Below are 23,739 nucleotides of genomic sequence, written 5' to 3' on the forward strand. Positions count from 1 at the left end.
GTTTTTCAAGAAAACCATGCCAGTTTTTGTCCAACTTGGCAATTCTTGTGATTTAATATTTTCTCAGGGAGGCTTCATTTTGTACAGAATGAGAGAGATTGAGACCCAGGAGTACTCAATTTCTCCTCCTTTTAGTGATTTATTTTGGCCTTCAAAGGACAGGGGCTGTTGCATGTGGCTGCCCAGGTTGTGCACTGCACAACTCCAGGGTTATGACCCTCAGATGTGAATGGAGTCTGAGATGCTGCCATTTTAGCAGCTTCTGAGCCTTACCAGTGTAGAGGATACCATACCTGCCTCTGCTCTTTTTGGGATTTTAGCTGTAGCTCTTCCCTCCTCTCCCACAGCCTCATGCTGTTTTCTGGCTTCCAGGGGACCCCAAACCTGGGTTCACCTATTCTGGGTAGCACTCATGAGCCATGCTCGCCTTTACTCCTTTGTCCTGTCCAAATGCTCTTGTTCTGGATGTGGCATACCTACTAGGAGGATAGGCTTTTGTAAGGGCACATCTGGAGACCAATGACAACCTGAAAAAAAAATTGTATAAGCACTTTGGGAACAGAGGGACTTTTGGAGGAAATCCTCAAGCTATCCAAATTAGGATCACCATCCCTGCTCCCTCTCCTTAGTGAGCTTTAGTCGGGAGAAGGATAGTTGCCCAATTAGTCCCCAAACACACCTTTCTGTTTTTGCATCCTCCCACTTGAGAACAGGGCTTCTCCTTTAGTTATCCTGGACACCACCTAATTCTGGGTTACGGCCCTGCTTCTTTCTCATGAAACTTGGATATAAACCTTTTCCCTTCCCTCCAGGACAGCTGAGAAAGGATGACTTTTTCAAAACAAACTTTCATGGTGCTTGTGTTGGTAGGTAATGCAAGACACAGGCACCTTCCAATTTTTCGTTTGTTTTTTTCTTAAAAATTGTATAAGCATGCAAAAGAACAAGAATCCATGAGTAAAGAGGACTAAACAGTTGGTCAAGAGAAACAGTTATCTAGAAAATATCAGCTAAAAGAAACAACAAAAAGGAACCTCCAGTTAAGTATTCGGCTTCTGTGTCCAGAGAGGAGGTGCCATGAGTATGTAGCTATAATTGAAGGAAGAAAATTTGTTTGGAAAGAAAGGATTTTTCTACAATTCCAGTGGCAAAAAGTATATCTAAGGGGTAGATTTTTGAAAATAATGTGATATTTTTTTCTTTTTTTTTCTTTCTGACTGTGACTTTCTCCTCACTCAGCTAAGGATGTCCATCTATCTGTAGGTATGCTAGGATTGTCATACGGGAATGCAAAGATGTACAGGAATGTACAGAGTAATGTTCAGCTTCTGATACATGAAATATTTAATAGGATGCAGTAAAACCAGGCATTTTAGTTTCAGAAAAGATTTATGAAATGAAGCTAGGTTCTATTTAACAAATCAAGGGCTAAGCCTGTAAGATCCATAGCTTAAAGTTCTCCTCATATGTAAGAGAAAGAGAGCACCCTTATTCAAGAGGATTTAAAGCATAGGGGTGTTTCACGGTGTAGAAAACATCCCTTTGTTTGCAATGAGTTAGCCACAGGTTGGAGGGGAAGAATGACCTGTGGCACTGCTTCTCAGTGTTGTCCCCAGACCAGCAGTATCAGTATGGCTTGGGAACTTGTTAGAAATGCAAATTCCCTGGTTTCACATCGGACTTACTAGAGCAGAAACCCTGGAGATAGGGCTCAGCAATCTATTTTTTTTTTTTTTTCTTTTTAACAAGTCCTTTTGGGTGATTCTGATGTGCACTGAACTTTGAAAAGCACTAGTGAAAACCTCATCCCTTGCAGTGCAGGGCATATGGGAGGATGGGGGAGAGGTAGAGTAGGAAAGAGGTACGATCGCTGTATGTCCCTATTTTTCTCTTCTCTGAGCTTAAACCAAGAAGGGGATGAGTTTTAGAGGAGTGAGGGCAACCCAGAGGAAGGGTTGGAACCTGTGTTCCTTAGTTGGAACTCATCCATTCAGCTGGACTATACCAGCTGAAGATGTCACCAAACCTAAAAAGAATTTGGTGTTGCTGTATGGTCAGGCTGAGAAGCTTTGAATTTTCAGTTTGTCTAAGCCTCCCTTAAGTCCCTTGTGGTATAGACAAGTCTCAGACTTAGCTGAGGGTCCAGCTAGGGAATTTATCCATAGGAGTGACTTTATCAAAGGGAACAGTGGTTTTGAGAAAAGGTTGCAGAGCATATTTTCCGGGTTGAGGCAGATGGGAGGAGCAGTCAGATCTTCAAGGCTTCTCTAGCCTCAGGGAGGGCTGAGGGGTTCTCTACTTAATCAGGTTGGTACAGGGCTCTTGCCAAGCAGAAAGAAGAAGACACCAGCCATAGGGTGGACAAGTGATGTTGCCCCGGTGTCCAGTAGAGCCAGAGGACACTGTCCTCCCCTTAATCAAACACTGCTATGAACCACATACTTTATTCCATGTAATAAAGTGACATTTTATGGGGGAGGAAGAGCTAGTGAACACTTTAATTTTCCCCACAGACAGAGCCTACCTAAAAGAAGTATTCAAATTATCTGTGTGGGCTAAGTTTTAACCAAATAGGACTTACACTTCTCTCCTCATTCATTCCACACTTAGCCCCCTGAAAAGTGACTAGGTGCTAGCAAGACTAGACCTGTACCTCAGAGTTAAGATGTGCATTAAATTTGTAGCCACACTACACATGAAATTTAATATCCAAAGACTCAGACTCCAAAGTACTGGCTCCACAAGTCACTTAACCTCTCTGTGTCTTAGCTCCATGTCACCTGTAAAATAGGGTTGGTAATACCTCTTTCATGCATTGTTTTGATGGTTGCAGGGAGGGAGAGAGAAAGGGTTTTGTAAATGGCAAGGAACTCGCTTAATATTATCAACATTTTTATAATAAAAGAATATAGAACCATGTATCAGAGTGTTCGATAATAGTATTTTGATAAATATCCTTCAAAAAGTTTAAATATTAACTTATAATTCAATTGCTTATTATATAGTATCATTTGGGTGATGTATAGGTATCCTATAGTGAATGCCTTCCTCGTTTTCTAAATTCATTTCTCCTACTGGATATAGAACCAGTTCTTTGAGAAAACTGCTTCTTTCCCATGCCAATCACAGCCCTTGACCATGCAGGGTAGGGAATGTTAACCCATGCCAGACAATCCAAGACCTTACCCGTGATATTCTACTAACAAGTTGGTGGAAAAGAGTTATTTTTTGTCTCTGATTGTTCAGCTTTAAATCAGAGCTGCTGTAGCCCATCCCCAGGAGGAGAGAATGAAACCAACGCACAGGCAGATACAAGGGAATAGGCAGAGAAGAGTGGCTCTGAGAGAAGCCCAAGTCCTCAGTGCCAGTTATTCCCAAGATCAAGTCACCCCTCTCTTCCCCAGTTACAGTTAATATAGCCCCTTTTAAGTTTGAATGAGGTTTCTGTAACTTGCAATGAAAAATATGTGTAATATATACATCTCAAACTCATTAGTGCAAAATGAAACTCATCTGTCCCCAATCTGGCCCTGTGCTTGTATTTCATTTGCATTGATGACACCACCACTGATCGCATTTTCCAGGCCAGATGCCTGGGTTTCATCGTGGACTCTGTCATATCCCTTGCCCTCTCCCCTACTCCCTCTTGAATTTGATCAATTTTCTTTACTCCTCCCTGGTTTAGGCCACCATTACCTCTCCCCTGGATTACCGCAATGGCTTCATAACTAGTGTCCTTGTCATTAGTCCTCTCTCCTCTATTCCATTCTCCCCTCTCCAGCAAGAGGGATCTTTCTAAGATGAAATTTATCATGTGACTAAGGGGCTTCTGCCCCAGACATTGGGCCTTTATTATGCATTGTGAATTTCTGGGAGGCTTTACTAGACTTAACATCTTCCTAACAGATTTGACCACAGGCTTTATATTCATGAAATATTTCATGGGAATAATGTTCTGCTGAACACAACTGGGGAAATATTCTAGAAGATTTCAAGGGCAACAGTTTACACTGTTACCTCTACTTAAAAAAATTTCTGTATTAGACTTCTTAAAGTTCTTTAGAATGTGTCATCTTAATAATAATGTCTGACATTTATTGAATTCTTATTATAGATCAGGCAATGCTAAATATTTCACATGCATTCTGTTATATAACCTCCAAAACAGCCCTAGAGGTTGCTATTACTATCTGCATTTCATAGATGAGGAATGGAAGCTTAGGTTAATTTGCACACATTCATGCAGGTGATAAATGGGAGAGTTGGGATTTGGAACGAGGATTTCTTGATTCTAAAGCCTGTACTTTTAACTACTAGATCATGTTTTTTATAGCCCTCGGGTTCTGCAGATAAACCTCAGAAGCAGCTACTAAGGAAGAAACCGTGGGGAGAAGATGATGAAGGGAGACAGACTCTGAAGTTGAGGGTTCCTCAGGGTCACTTCAACTGGAGCATCCAAACCTTTATCTCTTTTATAATTGAGGGTTATGCAGAAAGTTCTTCTTGCACAAATGGTTGTAACACATTGGGAACTACTGCCTGACTCAATACTGATATTTAAGGGAAACTTTCTGTCAGGAATCCTTTCTTTCCCATTTATTCTAATTCCTGAGTCTCATTTTCATAAAGACACCAGAGGAGTATTTGACCTCCAGTGTGAGCTCGTTCAGCTTGCATCATTTGTAGTCCCTGTTTATGAAACCAAAGGGTGCACAAAGTTTACTTAGCTGTTTTTTGAAGTATGTGAAATACCGAGGGGTGGGTGTAATGGAATACTCCATCTAAGCCCACCTGTTTCTTATTTCAGATGTTAGATTTAGGAAATTGAATGTCAGGATAGGATATTGAGTGATTTCAGGAGACTGGATCTTAAAAACATAAAGTGAAATGAAAGGAAATACAAACTGAGTAAAAGAGTTTTCAAAGGGCAGGTTCCTTAAGCATCTCAATAAATTAGTTAGGAATGTGATTCAGCATGAAATCCGTTTCATCTTAGACATCTATCCTCGAGCTGCAGACTGGCTGGCATAGATTTCTGCCATCTGGCCTGATTCCTTTTCTTCCTATCCTTGTTCTCCTAACTTAGACACCATCTTGTTTCCTGCCACTCAGGAGCAATCTGCCTAAACATGTATTTATGCACCAGCCCCAGTACTTTCCCGTCCATGGTATAAACTTCCTGCACTGCTGAGGATTTCTATTTTATTTCTGCGTCCTATCTGGGGGCTAGGTCTAAGCCAGGACTCCTTTTTTTTTTTTTTTTTTCTTCTAATCCTGGTGGTTAATACGGTTGTAGTTCAGTGAAGACTCAGCTGTTCCTCATTCAGGTCATCTTAGTGATGATATGAATTCTAAGGGATCTACTCTTAAGCTTTTAAACTATGGCCTTGGGAAGCTATTCTGATTTATTATTGTTTACGTGATTGTTAAGTAATGCTACTAAGGAATTACCTTTGATTGGAGGAGTTTTGTGCATAAGACCCCTTAATGTGGGGGAATTGTATAATGGATTTGAACCTGAGGAAGAAGATTATATTAGGTGGCCTCCTGGATTGCAACTCTTTCGATATATGCATTTCAAAGCCGAGCAGGAAGGCCACTATTTGGTACCCTTCAATTCATAGATGGCAGGATAAGGCAGACTTAAACCCAGAATTTCACCTGGTCATAGCTATACAGTATGGATGCAAGTAAGAGACTGAGCCAGGTAAGGGGAGGTGATAGGTGGGAGAAATGTTACCAGCTCCCGCCTCCTCACCCCAACCGTGTGTTTGTGCATTGAGTTACTTATATTATTGCGAAGTGTTAGCTATTTTGATGTGACACAGAGATAAAAAGTACTCTCGGTGGGAATTGCTTGCTATTGTTTAGATTATTTTATAAAGAAAAGTTTCGCAAAAGACCTGAAGGGACCCCAGGACCAAGAGTGTCTGATGAGTGGTGGTAGCGCCCGTGACTTTGGTGTCTTTCTTGGCTGAAATAAAATTGAAAAATGTCATACGCCCAAAAACGTGACTTAAAATTAAATAAACTTAGCACCCTTTTTCCTTAGGGATTTCTAAATCCTAAATTCCAGCCTTTTAAAAGTTACTGCAAAGATCATCAGGGATAAAAATGGTCACTTTTAAACCCATAAAAGAACATTAATTTAAATTATGATAATATGACCTATTAAAGAGATGCACTTTGGTCTCCCACCAGACCAGGCTAAAATAAATCAATTTTTGTTCATCTTCGGTGGAGAAAATAGAAGGTACTTACACCAGTGGTCAGAAATTAAAAATAAGTTAAAATGGCTACGATATATTATCTTCTTCTTTAATGGTGTTTACACAGAGTGGATCATCTCTGACACTTTTTCAGGCTTGCTACATTTCTTTAAGCTCTGCATTTGAATGAAAATCGATGAAAAGCATCACAAATTCAGAGAAATATCAAGCAGATTCCTGCTCACATCAGGAGGAGCGTAGAGAACATGACACAGGTGTTCATGGCTGTAGAGGGAAGAATACATAATAGTAGGTAGCATCTGTTCCTGTTGGAGCTAATAATAGAGCAAGACAAATACTTTACATGAAAACTCAGACCTGGCAGGGCGTGGTAGCTCACACCTGTAATCCCAGCACTTCGGGAGGCCGAGGTAGGTGGATCACAAGGTCAGAGTTCAAGACCAGCCTGGCCAACATGGTAGAACCCTGGCTCTACTAAAAATACAAAGATTAGCCAGGCCCGATGGCAGGTGCCTGTAATTCCAGTTACTCAGGAGGCTAAGGCAGGAGAATCTCTTGAACTGTCGGTGGTGGAGGTTGCCATGAGCCAAGATCATGTCATTGCACTCCAGCTTGGTGACAGAGTGACACTCCATCTCAAAAAAAAAAAAAAAAAAAAAAAAATGGTTAGCCAGGTGTGGTGTATGCCTATAACCCCAGCTACTTGGGAGGCTGAGGCAGGAGAACAGCTTGAATCCAGGAGGCAGAGGTTGTAGTGAGTTGAGATCATGCCACTGCACTCCAGCCTGGGCGACAGAAAAAGACGGTCTCAAAAAAAAAAAACAACGAAAAACAAAAAAACCCCTCAGACCTGACCAACACCTAAACCACCCTGTTATCTGTGCCAGCATTTTCACAGGAAATTGGCCTCCATCCCAACCCCTCCTATCTTGCCTTTGGGTTCAACAAAGTCATAGTGTTCTAAGTAGGGAACTGAAGATCAGGGTTGGACTACCTCTATCATGGTGAGCAAAATTTCATGATGTCAAACAATTTGGGTAGAATTTAAAGCAAAAAACAAAAAACTTAAAGATTGGGGTGGGGATAGATGCTGGAGAATGAATAAATGAATGCATTATCCCAAGGTGCTAAGATCACAGAAATGTCTTAGATATAACGTGTGACAACACATGAACATAACCAGTATATCCAACAGTCTTGACTAATTGGAATACAAATGCAAAAATGTATTTCCAATCATTACAGCTGAATTCCATTGAACTTAGTTTTTACTCATTCATTCATTCTACATTTAGTGAGAATGTACTGTGATTTAGGTGCTGGGTATACAGTGATAAATAAAATCCTTGTTCTCATGGAGCTTGCACTGTTTTAGATAAGAGTTTTCCTTATAGTCTGATTCTATATTTTTCCAGATATTTTTATTTTGAAGCAATATGATCTAAGGATCTCTTTGTTTTGGGTTATTCTGTATGCGGTACTTAAGGCTAGGTAGAGTGGCAAAGTGTTAATTATACAGCACTAGGGCAAACAGATATGGAGGTACATTTTTGGCTTTGGAATATAGACAGCAGGACAAGCAACTGGGACAAAGAGCCTGGATGTAAAATAAGTAGGATAAGACCAGATTAAAAGCACAGGATAACAGGATGGTAGATCTGAGGTTCCTGAGCACCAGGAACTAGTAGCTGAAATCAAGTGAGACATCTAGAGTTGATTGGGTTGTGGAAGAAGGCAGAGGCTTGATACTCAAGGCTTATTAAGAAGTTACTGAGGCAGAATCTGTCAGGGAAGTTGGAGGAAGGAATAAATAACGAATACATTTCAGGTGTGTGGGTCAGCAGCAAGAGCCAGTGAACACCAGGGTCAAGAGCTACCTCAGGTGTCTTGGGGAAAATAGAGCCAGAGATAAGTGGAAACAGAAAGACAAGGGTAAAGCCGATGAGAGGCCCAGAGGCAGCTGATTGAATGGATCATATTAGGAGGTGGGAACCAGTGGGTGGGGCAAACAAGATGAGGATTATAGGAATCAGCAATAATCACAGGAGGAGGTTGCCGGTATCAAGGTGGGAAAACCTAAGCTGGAACTGGCAGGCGCTTCTGCAAACAGGATGAGCATTGAGACTGAGAAATCTGAAGCAAAGGGAAAATTGTGAGCTGGGAAGGAAGGTGGGAATCTGGGTCAGGACCTGATCAGGAAGTTCAAGGGCTTCTCTTAACAGGAGGAGTAGGGTAGTTAGAGGAGGGTTGGCAGCTGGCTGTCTTGGGGTTGGAAAACCTTGGTTGAAAATGGAAGTTGATTTTGAAACACAAAAAAATTTTGGGGGGCTATCTCAGAACACCTAGGTCCCCCTCACTGGGGAACAGTCCTTCTCTTGAAGGACCCTAGTGCATGGAAACGGAAACGGAAGCTGACATTTGTGAGCACGACTGTGCTTCAGACTGTATTAAAGACATTGTGTAGATAAATAATAGTGATAGGTATTTTAATATGTAACTTTACTGCTTCTACTCTTCCTTTTCAGAAAACAGGGAAAATTACTGTTTTAAAACATGAGTCAGGATTGGGACTACCAGGGTGGTGGTATGGAGGGGCTCAGTGGACCCTTTCCGCAGCAAAAGAACCATGTAACTGATAAAAATTACATATATCAAAAAGTCACTTAAAATCTCTGGAAATTGTCCTTAGAACACACAATGAATAAAGAAATATTCAAGAAAATCTACCAAATATCAATAAGAACAGTGAGAGTCTGTAATGTTTAATCTATAACTTTTGCCCATCCTCCCCTCTCCCAGCCCCATGTGACAGAAACTCCACTATGGGTGCTCTGCTTTGGGCAGATACAGCGAAGAAGATGGAGGCTTTCTCCCCGCAGCTCCCAGTTTAGGGCCATTGGTGCATTCTTGGGCTGCCAGTGTCTCTTACATGCCTTCTACCCCCCCAGTCCATGTCATATAGCACTATTTTAGACAGGTGCTGCTGAGAGGATTGGTGCTACCATCTCTCATCCAGCTGCCACTTATAGGGCAGGGGCTATGTTCTAGGCAATGTAGGCCAAGAATACGGGGGGCCCAAGTGCCTCCACCCCAGTCTGCTTGTACGAGGAAGGCTTCGTCCGAGCAGGTGAAAGCCTATAAGATGAGGGACTACTCCCCTCCACCCCTCCTCCTCTATGCACCACTCCTAGAGCAATGGTGTCACTCCAGGAGAAGTGAGGTACCGTCCTCTCCCCAGCTCCACTAAAGTGGTACAGATGTTCTGCCTAGGAAAAGAGGCAGGATTTAAGGACAGCTAACCCACAACTCTGCTTGAGGGGACTAACTTTATTTGGAGCAAAGTATGGAGAAGTTCACCCATAAAGGTTCTGTGGAAGACAATATCTTGGTAGCGAGCAATTAAGAGCAGTTGGTAGTTCTGTGATACTACTAGCAGAGAAGGAGAAAACAGAGGAGAACCGTCCTGGGTCACATCCCTGGAGGTCCAAAATATTGTGCACATGTGCCTGTACCCACTGAGGAGCAATCAAAGTGGAATATGGAGTAGACCTGAAAGCATTACCCAAGCCATACACAGATCCATCAGCAAAATGTGGGAGCCTGACTGGGTTAAGCGATTTAAACATAACCCATAACCAGCAGTGATTATGTAATAAGCTACTCTGAACCAGGGGTGACTCCTAGGAATCTACGCTTCAAAATAAAATTATAGTCTTCCCTGGTAGTCTGAAAGACTGCCTGCATACCCAAAGCTGTGGCTGCTCAGGAGGGAATGGTGAAGGAACTTTGGGCTGCTAGCCCCTGGCTGAACATGGGACAAAACTGCAAACTTCCTGAACTGTGAAAACAATCTGTCAGTCACATACACTTTTAATGGTAAAGAGCACATATCTAACTTACTAGGGGGACTTAAGGTCAACTTTTTTTTTTTCTTTCTTTTTTATTATTATTATACTTTAAGTTCTAGGATACATGTGCATAACGTGCAGGTTTGTTACATATGTATACTTGTGCCATGTTGCTGTGCTGCACCCATCAATTTGTCAGCACCTGTCAATTTGTCATTTACATCAGGTATAACTCCCAATGCAATCCCTTCCCACTTCCCCCTCCCCCCTCCCCATGATAGGCCCCTGTGTGTGATGTTCCCCTTCCCGAGTCCAAGTGATCTCATTGTTCAGTTCCCACCTATGAGTGAGAACATGAGGTGCTTGGTTTTCTGTTCTTGTGATAGTTTGCTAAGAATGATGGTTTCCAGCGCATCCATGTCCCTACAAAGGACACAAACTCATCCTTTTTTATGGCTGCATAGTATTCCATGGTGTATATGTGCCACATTTTCTTAATCCAGTCTGTCACTGATGGACATTTGGGTTGATTCCAAGTCTTTGCTATTGTGAATAGTTCTGCAATAAACATACGTGTGCATGTGTCTTTATAGCAGCATGATTTATAATCCTTTGGGTATATACCCAGTAATGGGATGGCTGGGTCATATGGTACATCTAGTTCTAGATCCTTGAGGAATCGCCATACTGTTTTCTATAATGGTTGAATTAGTTTACAATCCCACCAACAGTGTAAAAGTGTTCCTGTTTCTCCACATCCTCTCCAGCACCTGTTGTTTCCTGACTTTTTAATGATCGCCATTCTAACTGGTGTGAGATGGTATCTCATTGTGGTTTTGATTTGCATTTCTCTGATGGCCAGTGATGATGAGCACTTTTTCATGTGTCTGTTGGCTGTATGAATGTCTTCTTTTGAGAAATGTCTGTTCATATCCTTTGCCCACTTTTTGATGGGGTTGCTTGTTTTTTTCTCATAAATTTGAGTTCTTTGTAGGTTCTGGATATTAGCCCTTTGTCAGATGAGTAGATTGCAAAAATTTTCTCCCATTCTGTAGGTTGCCTACTCACTCTGATGGTAGTTTCTTTTGCTGTGCAGAAGCTCTTTAGTTTAATTAGATCCCATTTATCTATTTTGGCTTTTGCTGCCGTTGCTTTTGGTGTTTTAAACATGAAGTCTTTGCCCATGCCTATGTCCTGAATGGTACTACCTAGGTTTTCCTCTAGGGTTTTTATGATATTAGGTCTAACATTTAAGTCTCGAATCCATCTTGAATTAATTTTCGTATAAGGAGTAAGGAAAGGATCCAGTTTCAGCTTTCTACTTATGGCTAGCTAATTTTCCCAGCACCATTTATTAAATAGGGAATCCTTTCCCCATTTCTTGTTTCTCTCAGGTTTGTCAAAGATCAGATGGCTGTAGATGTGTGGTATTATTTCTGAGGACTCTGTTCTGTTCCATTGGTCTATATCTCTGTTTTGGTACCAGTACCATGCTGTTTTGGTTACTGTAGCCTTGTAGTATAGTTTGAAGTCAGGTGGCGTGATGCCTCCAGCTTTGTTCTTTTGACTTAGGATTGTCTTGGAGATGTGGGCTCTTTTTTGGTTCCATATGAACTTTAAAGCAGTTTTTTCCAATTCTGTGAAGAAACTCATTGGTAGCTTGATGGGGATGGCATTGAATCTATAAATAACCTTGGGCAATATGGCCATTTTCACGATATTGATTCTCCCTATCCATGAGCATGGTATGTTCTTCCATTTGTTTGTGTCCTCTTTTATTTCACTGAGCAGTGGTTTGTAGTTCTCCTTGAAGAGGTCCTTTACATCCCTTGTAAGTTGGATTCCTAGGTATTTTATTCTCTTTGAAGCAATTGTGAATGGAAGTTCATTCATGATTTGGCTCTCTGTTTGTCTGTTACTGGTGTATAAGAATGCTTGTGATTTTTGCACATTAATTTTGTGTCCTGAGACTTTGCTGAAGTTGCTTATCAGCTTAAGGAGATTTTGGGCTGAGACAATGGGGTTTTCTAAATATACAATCATGTCGTCTGCAAAGAGGGACATTTTGACTTCTTCTTTTCCTAACTGAATCCCCTTGATTTCTTTCTCTTGTCTGATTGCCCTAGCCAGAACTTCCAACACTATGTTGAATACGAGTGGTGAGAGAGGGCATCCCTGTCTTGTGCCAGTTTTCAAAGGGAATTTTTCCAGTTTTTGCCTATTCAGTATGATATTGGCTGTGGGTTTGTCATAAATAGCTCTTATTATTTTGAGGTACGTTCCATCAATACCAAATTTATTGAGCCTTTTTAGCATGAAGGGCTGTTGAATTTGTCAGAAGCCTTTTCTGCATCTATTGAGATAATCATGTGGTTCTTTCTTTGGTTCTGTTTATATGCTGGATTATGTTTATTGATTTGCGAATGTTGAACCAGCCTTGAATCCCAGGGACGAAGCCCACTTGATCATGGTAGATAAGCTTTTTGATGTGCTGCTGAATCCGGTTTGCCAGTATTTTATTGAGGATTTTTGCATCGATGTTCATCAGGGATATTGGTCTAAAATTCTCTTTTTTTGTTGTGTCTCTGCCAGGCTTTGGTATCAGGATGATGTTGGCCTCATAAAATGAGTTAGGGAGGATTCCCTCTTTTTCTATTGATTGGAATAGTTTCAGAAGGAATGGTACCAGCTCTTCCTTGTACCTCTGGTAGAATTCAGCTGTGAATCCATCTGGTCCTGGACTTTTTTTGGTTGGTAGGCTATTAATTATTGCCTCAATTTCAGAGCCTGTTATTGGTCTATTCAGGGATTCAACTTCTTCCTGGTTTAGTCTTGGAAGAGTGTAAGTGTCCAGGAAATTATCCATTTCTTCTAGATTTTCCAGTTTATTTGCGTAGAGGTGTTTATAGTATTCTCTGATGGTAGTTTGTATTTCTGTGGGGTCGGTGGTGATATCCCCTTTATCATTTTTTATTGTGTCTATTTGATTCTTCTCTCTTTTCTTCTTTATTAGTCTTGCTAGCGGTCTGTCAATTTTGTTGATCTTTTCAAAAAACCAACTCCTGGATTCATTGATTTTTTTGGAGGGTTTTTTGTGTCTCTATCTCCTTCAGTTCTGCTCTGATCTTAGTTATTTCTTGCCTTCTGCTAGCTTTCGAATGTATTTGCTCTTGCTTCTCTAGTTCTTTTAATTGTGATGTTAGAGTGTCAATTTTAGATCTTTCCTGCTTTCTCTTGTGGACATTTAGTGCTATAAATTTCCCTCTACACACTGCTTTAAATGTGTCCCAGAGATTCTGGTATGCTGTATCTTTGTTCTCATTGGTTTCAAAGAACATCTTTATTTCTGCCTTCATTTCGTGATGTACCCAGTAGTCATTCAGGAGCAGGTTGTTCAGTTTCCATGTAGTTGAGCGGTTTTGATTGAGTTTCTTAGTCCTGAGTTCTAGTTTGATTGCACTGTGGTCTGAGAGACAGTTTGTTATAATTTCTGTTCTTGTACATTTGCTGAGGAGTGCTTTACTTCCAATTATGTGGTCAATTTTGGAATAAGTGCGATGTGGTGCTGAGAAGAATGTATATTCTGTTGATTTGGGGTGGAGAGTTCTGTAGATGTCTATTAGGTCTGCTTGCTGCAGAGATGAGTTCAATTCCTGGATATCCTTGTTAACTTTCTGCCTCGTTGATCTGTCTAATGTTGACAGTGGAGTGTTGAAGTCTCCCATTATTATTGTATGGGAGTCTAAGTCTCTTTGTAAGTCTCTAAGGACTTGCTTTATGAATCTGGGTGCTGCTGTATTGGGTGCATATATATTTAAGATAGTTAGCTCTTCCTGTTGAATTGATCCCTTTACCATTATGTAATGGCCTTCTTTGTCTCTTTTGATCTTTGATGGTTTAAAGTCTGTTTTATCAGAGACTAGTATTGCAACCCCTGCTTTTTTTTGTTCTCCATTTGCTTGGTAAATCTTCCTCCATCCCTTTATTTTGAGCCTATGTATGTCTCTGCATGTGAGATGGGTCTCCTGAATACAGCAGACTGATGGGTCTTGACTCTTTATCCAGTTTGCCAGTCTGTGTCTTTTAATTGGAGCATTTAGTCCATTTACATTTAAGGTTAAGATTGTTATGTGTGAACTTGATCCTGCCATTATGATATTAACTGGTTATTTTGCTCGTTAGTTGATGCAGTTTCTTCCTAGCCTTGATGGTCTTTACATTTTGGCATGTTTTTGCAGTGGCTGGTACCAGTTGTTCCTTTCCATGTTTAGTGCTTCCTTCAGGGTCTCTTGTGAGGCAGGTCTAGTGGTGACAAAATATCTAAGCATTTGCTTATCTGTAAAGGATTTTATTTCTCCTTCACTTATGAAACTTAGTTTGGCTGGATATGAAATTCTGAGTTTAAAATTCTTTTCTTTAAGAATGTTGAATATTGGCCCCCACTCTCTTCTGGCTTGTAGAGTTTCTGCCGAGAGATCTGCTGTTAGTCTGATTGGCTTCCCTTTGTGGGTAACCTGACCTTTCTCTCTGGCTGCCCTTAAGATTTTTTCCTTCCTTTCAACTTTGGTGAATCTGGCAATTATGTGTCTTGGAGTTGCTGTTCTCGAGGAGTATCTTTGTGGCGTTCTCTGTATTTCCTGGATTTAAATGTTGGCCTGCCCTACTAGGTTGGGGAAGTTCTCATGGATGATATCCTGAAGAGTATTTTCCAACTTGGTTCCATTTTCCCCCTCACTTTCAGGCACCCCAATCAGACGTAGATTTGGTTTTTTTACATAATCCCATACTTCTTGCAGGCTTTGTTCATTTCTTTTTCTTCTTTTTTCTTTTGGTTTCTCTTCTCGCTTCATTTCATTCATTTGATCCTCAATCGCTGATACTCTGTCTTCTAGTTGATCGAGTCGGTTACTGAAGCTTGTGCATTTGTCACGTATTTCTTGTGTCATGGTTTTCATCTCTTTCATTTCGTTTATGAGCTTCTCTGCATTAATTACTCTAGCCATCAATTCTTCCACCTTTTTTTCAAGATTTTTAGTTTCTTTGCGCTGGGTATGTAATTCCTCCTTTAGCTCTGAGAAGTTTGATGGACTGAAGCCTTCTCTCATCTCATCAAAGTCATTCTCTGTCCAGCTTTGATCCGTTGCTGGCGATGAGCTGCGCTCCTTTGCTGGGGGAGATGTGCTCTTATTTTTTGAATTTCCAGTTTTTCTGCCCTGCTTTTTCCCCATTTTTGTGGTTTTTATCTGCCTCTGGTCTTTGATGATGGTGACGTACTGATGGGGTTTTGGTGTAGGTGTCCTTCCTGTTTGATAGTTTTCCTTCTAACAGTCAGGACCCTCAGCTGTAGGTCTGTTGGAGATTGCTTGAGGTCCACTCCAGACCCTGTTTGCCTGGGTATCAGCAGCAGAGGCTGCAGAAGATAGAATATTGCTGAACAGTGAGTGTACCTGTCTGATTCTTGCTTTGGAAGCTTCCTCTCAGGGGTGTACTCCACCCTGTGAGGTGTGGGGTGTCAGACTGAGCCTAGTGGGGGATGTCTCCCAGTTAGGCTACTCAGGGGTCAGGGACCCACTTGAGCAGGCAGTCTGTCCCTTCTCAGATCTCAACCTCTTGTTGGGAGATCCACTGCTCTCTTCAAAGCTGTCCAACAGAGCCATTTGCGTCTGCAGAGGTTTCTGCTGCTTTTGTTTATCTGTGCCCTGTCCCCAGAGGTGGAGTCTACAGAGACAGGCAGGTTTCCTTGAGCTGCTGTGAGCTCCACCCAGTTCGAGCTTCCCAGCGGCTTTGTTTACCTACTTAAGCCTCAGCAATGGTGGGTGCCCCTCCCCCAGCCTCGCTGCTGCCTTGCGGTTAGATCGCAGACTGCTGTGCTAGCAATGAGGGAGGCTCTGTGGGCGTGGGACCCTCCCGGCCAGGTGTGGGATATAATCTCCTGGTGTGCCCGCTTGCGCAGTATTGGGGTGGGAGTTACCCGATTTTCCAGGTGTTGTGTGTCTCAGTTCCCCTGGCTAGGAAAAGGGATTCCCTTCCCCCTTGCGCTTCCCAGGTGAGGCGATGCCTCGCCCTGCTTCAGCTCTCGCTGGTTGGGCTGCAGCAGCTGACCAGCACCGATTGTCCGGCACTCCCTAGTGAGATGAACCCAGTGCCTCAGTTAAAAATGCAGAAATCACCGGTCTTCTGTGTCGCTCGCACTGGGAGTTGGAGACTGGAGCTGTTCCTATTCGGCCATCTTGTTCTGCACCCCCTAAGCTCAACTTTTGACAAAAAAGTGGGTTTATACTGATGCAAGGGTGACACCTAAAAATGGAAGAAAGTTGAAAGCAAGGCAAATAATCCAAGCAGGGAGCTTAGAGGCTGCAACTGTGTGTGTTGTAGGGAATGAGCTTCAAGAATTAGTCTGGCCAAGTCACTAAAAAACAAAAAAGAGGCAGTTCCAAGTTCCAAGTTCAGGCTACCAATGACTTTCTTTACAGAATTGGAAAAAAACTACTTTAAAGTTCATATGGAATCAAAAAAGAGCCTGCATTGCCAAAACAATCCTAAGCCAAAAGAACAAAGCTGGAGGCATCACGCTACCTGACTTCAAACTATACTACAATGCTACAGTAACCCAAACAGCATGGTACTGGTACCAAAACAGAGATATAGACCAATGGAACAGAGCAGAGTTCTTAGAAATAATACTACACATCTACAACCATCTGATCTTTGACAAACTTGACAAAAACAAGAAATGGGGAAAAGAATTCCCTATTTAATAAATGGTGCTGGGAAAACTGGCTAGCAATATGTAGAAAGCTGAACTTGGATCCCTTCCTTACACCTTATACAAAAATTAATTCAAAATGGATTAAAGACTTAAATGTTAGACCTAAAACCATAAAAACCCTAGAAGAAAACCTAGGCAATACCATTCAGGACATAGGCATGGGCAAGGACTTCATGACTAAAACACCAAAAGCAATGGCAACAAAAGCCAAAATAGATAAATGGGATATAATTAAACTAAAGAGCTTCTGCACAGCAAAAGAAACTACCATCAGAGTGAACAGGCAACCTACAAAATGGAAGGAAATTTTTGCAATCTACTCATCTGACAAAGAGCTAATATCCGGAATCTACAAAGAACTCTAACAGATTTACAAGAAAAACCCATCAAAAAGTGGGCAAAGGATATGAACAGATACTTCTCAAAAGAAGACATTTATGCAACCAACAGACACATGAAAAAATGCTCATCATCACTGGCCATCAGAGAAATGCAAATCAAAATCTCAACGAGATACCATCTCACACCAGTTAGAATGGTGATCATTAAAAAGTCAGGAAACAACAGGTGCTGGAGAGGATGTGGAGAAACAGGAACACTTTTACACTGTTGGTGGGACTGTAAACTAGTTCAACCATTATGGAAGACAGTGTGGCGATTCCTCAAGGATCTAGAACTAGAAATACCATTTGAACCAGCCATCCCATTACTGGGTATATACCCAAAGGATTATAAATCATGCTGCTATAAAGACACAGGCATACATATGTTTATTGTGGCGATATTCACAATAGCAAAGACTTGGAACCAACCCAAATGTCCATGAATGATAGACTGTATAAAGAAAATGTGGCACATATACACCACGGAATACTATGCAGCCATAAAAAAGGATGAGTTCATGTCCTTTGTAGGGACATGGATGAAGCTGGAAACCATCATTCTCAGCAAACTATTACAAGGACAAAAAAACCAAACACCGCATGTTCTCACTTACCTGTGGGAATTGAACAATGAGAACACTTGGACATAGGAAGGGGAACATTACCCACCAGGGCCTCTTGTGGGGTGCGTGGAGTGGGGAGGGATAGCAATAGGAGAAATACCTAATGTAAATGATGAATAATGGGTGCATCACACCACCATGGCACATGTATACATATGTAACAAACCTGCACGTTGTACACATGTACCCTAGAACTTAAAGTATAATTAAAAAGAAAAGCAAAAAAGAAAAAATGATCAAACAATAACATACCCCAAGGTGGGGGTTGGGATCAGTATCCAGTTACTACAATATATTATCTAAAAGTACAATCTTCAACAGAAAACTAGAGATATGCAAAAACCCCCCAACAACAACATAAAAGGAAAGTGTGATGCAGACACAGGAAAAAAAAAAAAAGTTAATAATAGAACTGTCTTTGAAGGGGCCCGGATGATGAAGTTAGTCAACAAAGACTTCAAGGAAACCACTATAAAAATGATGAAAGAACTGAAAGAAACTATGTTTAAAGATCTAGAGGAAGGTATGATAACAGTGGCTTATCAAGTAGAGGCTATAAAAAACAAATTTTAAAGAATCAAATGTAAATTCTGGAGTTGAAAAGTACAACAATTGAAATAAAATATTTCAATAAATAAAATAACAAAAATAAATGTTTACTAGAGGGACTCAACACAAGAGTTGAGTGGATGAAGGAACCAGAGAAAGTCGAGATTATGCATTCTGAGAAAGTGAAAAAAAGAAAAAGTTTCAGAGAAATACAAAATACCATTTAGTGCACCAATATACATGTAATACCAGGAGAGGAGAGAGAGACAGGAGTAGAAAAATATTCAAAGAAATCATCGTTGAAAACTTTCCAAATTTGATAAACACTAATATACACAACCAAGAACCGAATGAACTCCAGGCAGGACAAAGGCAAAGAAATCCATACCCAGAGGCATCATAGTTAAAATGTTGAAAATGAAAGATCCAGACAGAAAAATTTTGAAAGCAGCATGAAAATCTCTTGTAAAAGAAAACCGTAATAACCTTAACAGTGAACATCACATCAGAAACAATGGAGGTCAAAAGGCAGTGTGACAGTGTTTTCAAAGTGCTGAAAGAAAATAACATCATGAGAAACTATCAGTCAAGAATCCCATGTCCAGCGAAACTGTTTTTTAGAAATTAAGATGAAATAAAATCTCAGATAAACAGAAATTGAGAGAATTTATTGCTGTCAGAGCAGCTGCCTTATAAGAAATACTAAGGGAAATTCTTCAGGATGAAAGGAAGTGACACCAGTCATTTGAATCTCCATGAAAAAACAAAGAGCTCTGATAACAGTAATTCTGGGGGTGATGATAAAAGACAGTGTTATTACAAATTAATTCTTCTGACTTAAAACAGTATCTAAAATTGTATTATTGGAACTATAATATACAGAAATAATATATTTGATAACAACACCACAAAGGAAGGAGTGAGAAGGATACTAATTGGCATTAGGAAATGACATCCACAAGAAGTGGATGATAATTAAAATCGACAAGGTGATAATTAAAACCCACAAGAAGTGAACATAACCACAATTGGCAAATAAGAAAGTTCACATATATTTTAAAAAAACTAGAAATATGTTCATGTTCTCATTTCTTCTCTTAGATTTCATAAAATACATACTATGTAAAAAGCAGTAATTACAGTGTAATGTTAGGTTTGTAACATCTAGAAACATATATGCAATGTAGCCATGAGACGTGTAGAAAGTATAAACCAAAAGTGGTAATTGGCACTCCAATCATATCAATAATATTAAATATAAATATATTAAACAGTCTAATCAAAAGAAAGAGATTATCAGATTTGATAAAAACAAAACATGACCCAGGAGTTACTTTAGATTCAAAGATACAAACAGATTGAAAATAAAAGAATGGAAAAAGACATACCATGCAAATATTAACCATAAGAGATATGGAGTGACTATACTAATATCAGATAAATAGACTGTAAGATACACTATAATTCAGATCATGCCACTTCTCTGATGAGAATCCTCTAGTAGCTTCCCTTTGCTGAGAAGAAAATCCAAATATTTAACCAACAACTACTCCCCACTCCCTAATCTCTTGCCATCATATTCTGACAATACCTTTCCTCTGTCCTACATTTCGATCTTAGGTTGCGTAGGTATAGAATTCTTGGTTGGAAATTAGTTTTCCTCACTTGAAGACGCTGCTGCATTTTTCCCATTGGAAGCTCTAAGGATGGTTAGAGTATGCTCTTCAGCCCTAGTACTCTGAAATGTCATGAAAATGTACCAAAGTTTAGATTACTTTCATTTCGTTGTGCTGAACACTCAATGGAATGGGCCCTTTTGATTTGTAAATGTGTGTGTGTGTGTGTGTGTGTGTGTGTGTGTGTGTGTGTGATTTCTCTTCCTGTTTGCTCTGTTCTCCCTTTCTGGGATAACTTACTAACTGTTTACTAGGGTGGGTTACTTTTGCAAATGACCACTACCACCCATTGTGTGTTGAGTTTTAATAGTTTTTGCCTTAGACTATTTTCCTGTCTTATCCCAAAGTGTGGAAGGAACTTACTATAACCCTAAGTGCTCTAAACCTATTCTCTTGATCATAACTTGGCAGACAATTGCACTTCATAAATATTTATCAATTGCCAAATGAATGTTAGTTACCAGGGACTCAGAGGTGACCACGTGATGACCTGAAACATGACTATTCATATGTCACTGCCCTAGGTGAGTTGGATGGGCCTGCATCTTCTTATCCTGTCCTCACTTTCTTTGTTGGCCTCTGTGCTTCCTGACTCTGACTCCCGTAAGTCTGACAGTAGCTTCACTTGTCCCTTGACACCACCTTTAGTCACCAATTCTCCCAAACTGTCTCCAGTCCCTGTTCTCTGTGCATGTAACCTCTTGGTTCTTCTGATCCTAAAATCCCTAAGATTAATAACTACTTAAAATATTATTAGTTTACATTTATTGGGCAAAACTAGATATCATAATCCTTTTCATATGAGGCAAGCTGAAGATTGGATAAAAAGAGTGAGGCTGTCAATCTAGGTCTGACTCTAAAGTCTCATGCTTTTTCAGCCTTGCGTGCTGCCTCTCAGTCCGTACTGTGTTATTAGGAGCAAATGAAGCAAGCAGTGTTAGAATCGGCACAGGTTTTGGTTATGTTCATGGGCATGCAAACTCTCCCTAAAGTTTTCTCACTTTAAAAGCTGATTTCTGCAGCTAGAGTGATAAATACAGAATAATGGATTTCTGTTGATAAGAATTAAGATGAGGTTACAGTTATGGGGATGGTAGGGTCAGGGGAGGTGGGCTGGATTACTGAGGATAGAGAGCCTTTTGGCAGTGCCATTAAAGAACCTCATCCAGGCGCTGCTTGGACAAGCAGAGCTAGGTGATAACAGCAGAGCTTTTGTTGGCATTGCTTCTCCCACATATGACAAAGCCAAGGACAATGTGTTCCAGCTTCAGGGGGAAGCAAGCTGTGCATTAGGAGGTAAATCTCTGGCATGCAAAAGGTTGAATAAGATGCTTCTTAAAAAAAGCTCACCAATCGGCTAAATTTAGCGTGGTGAGCACCATCCAGGCCAAGAATATTCTTTGGCCTTGGGCCCATAGCATTTTCATTTGACGGGGAATTGGATGCATTTTCATTTCCTTTAAGCTTTTCTCTTAACTCTCAGTACCTTTGCCTTTGGAGGCAGGAGGCTATGTGCTGATAGTTGGCTGAGGCCCCGTAGCTGATTCATGTTGGGTTAGGCTGTTCTTACATTGCTATAAAGAAATACCTGGGACTGGGTAATTCATAAAGAAAAGAGCTTTAATTGGCTCACAGTTCTACAGGCTGTACAGAAAGCATAGCACCAGCATCTGCTTCTGGTGAGGTCTCAGGAAGCTTCCAATCATGGCAGAAGGCAAAGAAAAAGCCAGAATGTCACATGGTGTGAGTGGGAGCAAGAGAAAGACCTGGGACTATGTGGGGGAGTCATCACACACTTTTAAACGGCCAGATCTCATGAGAAGAAGCTCATTATCACGAGGACAGCACTAAGGGGATGGTGTTAAACCATTCATGAGAAATCCCATCACTTCCCACCAGGTCCCACCTCCAACACTGGGGATTACATTTCAACACGAGATTTGGTGGGGACATATGTTCAGACTATGTGATATGTCTCTGCTGATAATGACAGTTAAAGATGGTCTTGCTGCACATTTTCAGTGAGAGATTGGGTGTTTACTGTGATGTTTTCATTTAATTTTTTCATACGTCATCCATCTGGAGGAGGCTTTCTTGACTCTCCCCTCTCTTCTCATTATCCTTTGCATTCCCTTCTCTGAACTTTATTCTTTTCTTTGAAGCTGTTTTCAAAGACAAGAAGATCTTTGGCAATGCAAGCCCTTTGCAGACCGTAGTGGATGCCTGTTCATCTGCTCACTAATTCAGTGCCACTACTCCATGTCAAATGCCACGGCTTCCAAGGTGCCCAGCTTTCTACCTACCATCTCATTGCCCAGAATGTAGAAATGGACATCCAAATCTGTGGAAAATTCAGAAACAATAAGGTCGAGTAAAATACAGTGTGAACTCTGGCATCAGCAGGTCCAAGTTCCAATACCAACTTTGCTATTTACTTGACATGTTATTAACCTCTCTGAGCATGATTTTTCTTGTCTGTGAGAAGGTGATAATACCTTGTAAGCTCTTTTCTGGCTTAAAAGGGGTACCCATAGGTGTTCTTTAAGTGGCGATTTTCTTCTCTCTTTTCTTACGGGGAGCAGCTGGTTTGGCTTTGCTGCTCTTTCCTCTACCCTCTGATATTGCATATTCAGCAGAACCAGTCTCTGGGTCTTGCAGTCACCTAGCTGGCTCATTGTGAACTCTAGGGAGAGTACCTGTTTCTTGTACCTGGGTAGTTCCACTTCCCTTTCACCAGGTTTATTGGTTTGTTCCTGAGTAGACCTGAGTAGTTTTTTATCCCAACCATTAATCTGGTTTAGGCCGGGCGCGGTGGCTCACGCCTGTAATCCCAGCACTTTGGGAGGCCGAGGCGGGCGGATCACAAGGTCAGGAGATCGAGACCATGGTGAAACCCCGTCTCTACTAAAAAATAGAAAAAAAAAATTAGCCGGGCGCAGTGGCGGGCGCCTGTAGTCCCAGCTACTCGGGAGGCTGAGGTAGGAGAATGGCGTGAACCCGGGAGGCGGAGCTTGCAGTGAGCCGAGATTGCGCCACTGCACTCCAGCCTGGGCGACAGAGCGAGACTCCGTCTCAAAAAAAAAAAAAAAAAAAAAAAAAAAAAATCTGGTTTAGATTCACTCATTCATTAAACAAATAATTATTGAGCACTTCTATATGCCAACCCTGTGTTAAGTGCTGGAGACATATTCTCTGTCTTCAAGGAGCCCACAGTTTAGTGAAGATAGACAAGTCAATGCACAACTGCAATGGTGTCAACTAATGCCAATGTAGGTGAAGACACACATAGAAAGGGTACTGAAACCAACCTGGGGACTCACCAAGGGCTTTGTGAAGGAAGAGACATTTATGTTGACATTCAAGAATGAGTAGGAACTGGCCAGACAGAGACATGGATAGGGTAGAGCAGGTGTGAAGGATGGTGAAAGTGAAGGCAGTGCAAATATGTACAGCATCAAATGGGCTGGGCCTCCGGGGAAATTGAGCCGACTGTGGCACTCTCTGCCTACCAGCTCCTGGGAGACTGCTGGGGTTGGAGCTATTTTAGGGAGAGAGATCATCAAGGATGACTGGCAAGAATTTGTCTCTTTGTGGAGTATTTTACAAAATACTTTTCAGATACTCTTTGGAATAGTTCCAGTATGATATTTCTGTTGATCAA

Source organism: Chlorocebus sabaeus, chromosome 1 (assembly GCF_047675955.1).
Source record: "Chlorocebus sabaeus isolate Y175 chromosome 1, mChlSab1.0.hap1, whole genome shotgun sequence".
NCBI lineage: Eukaryota > Metazoa > Chordata > Mammalia > Primates > Cercopithecidae > Chlorocebus > Chlorocebus sabaeus.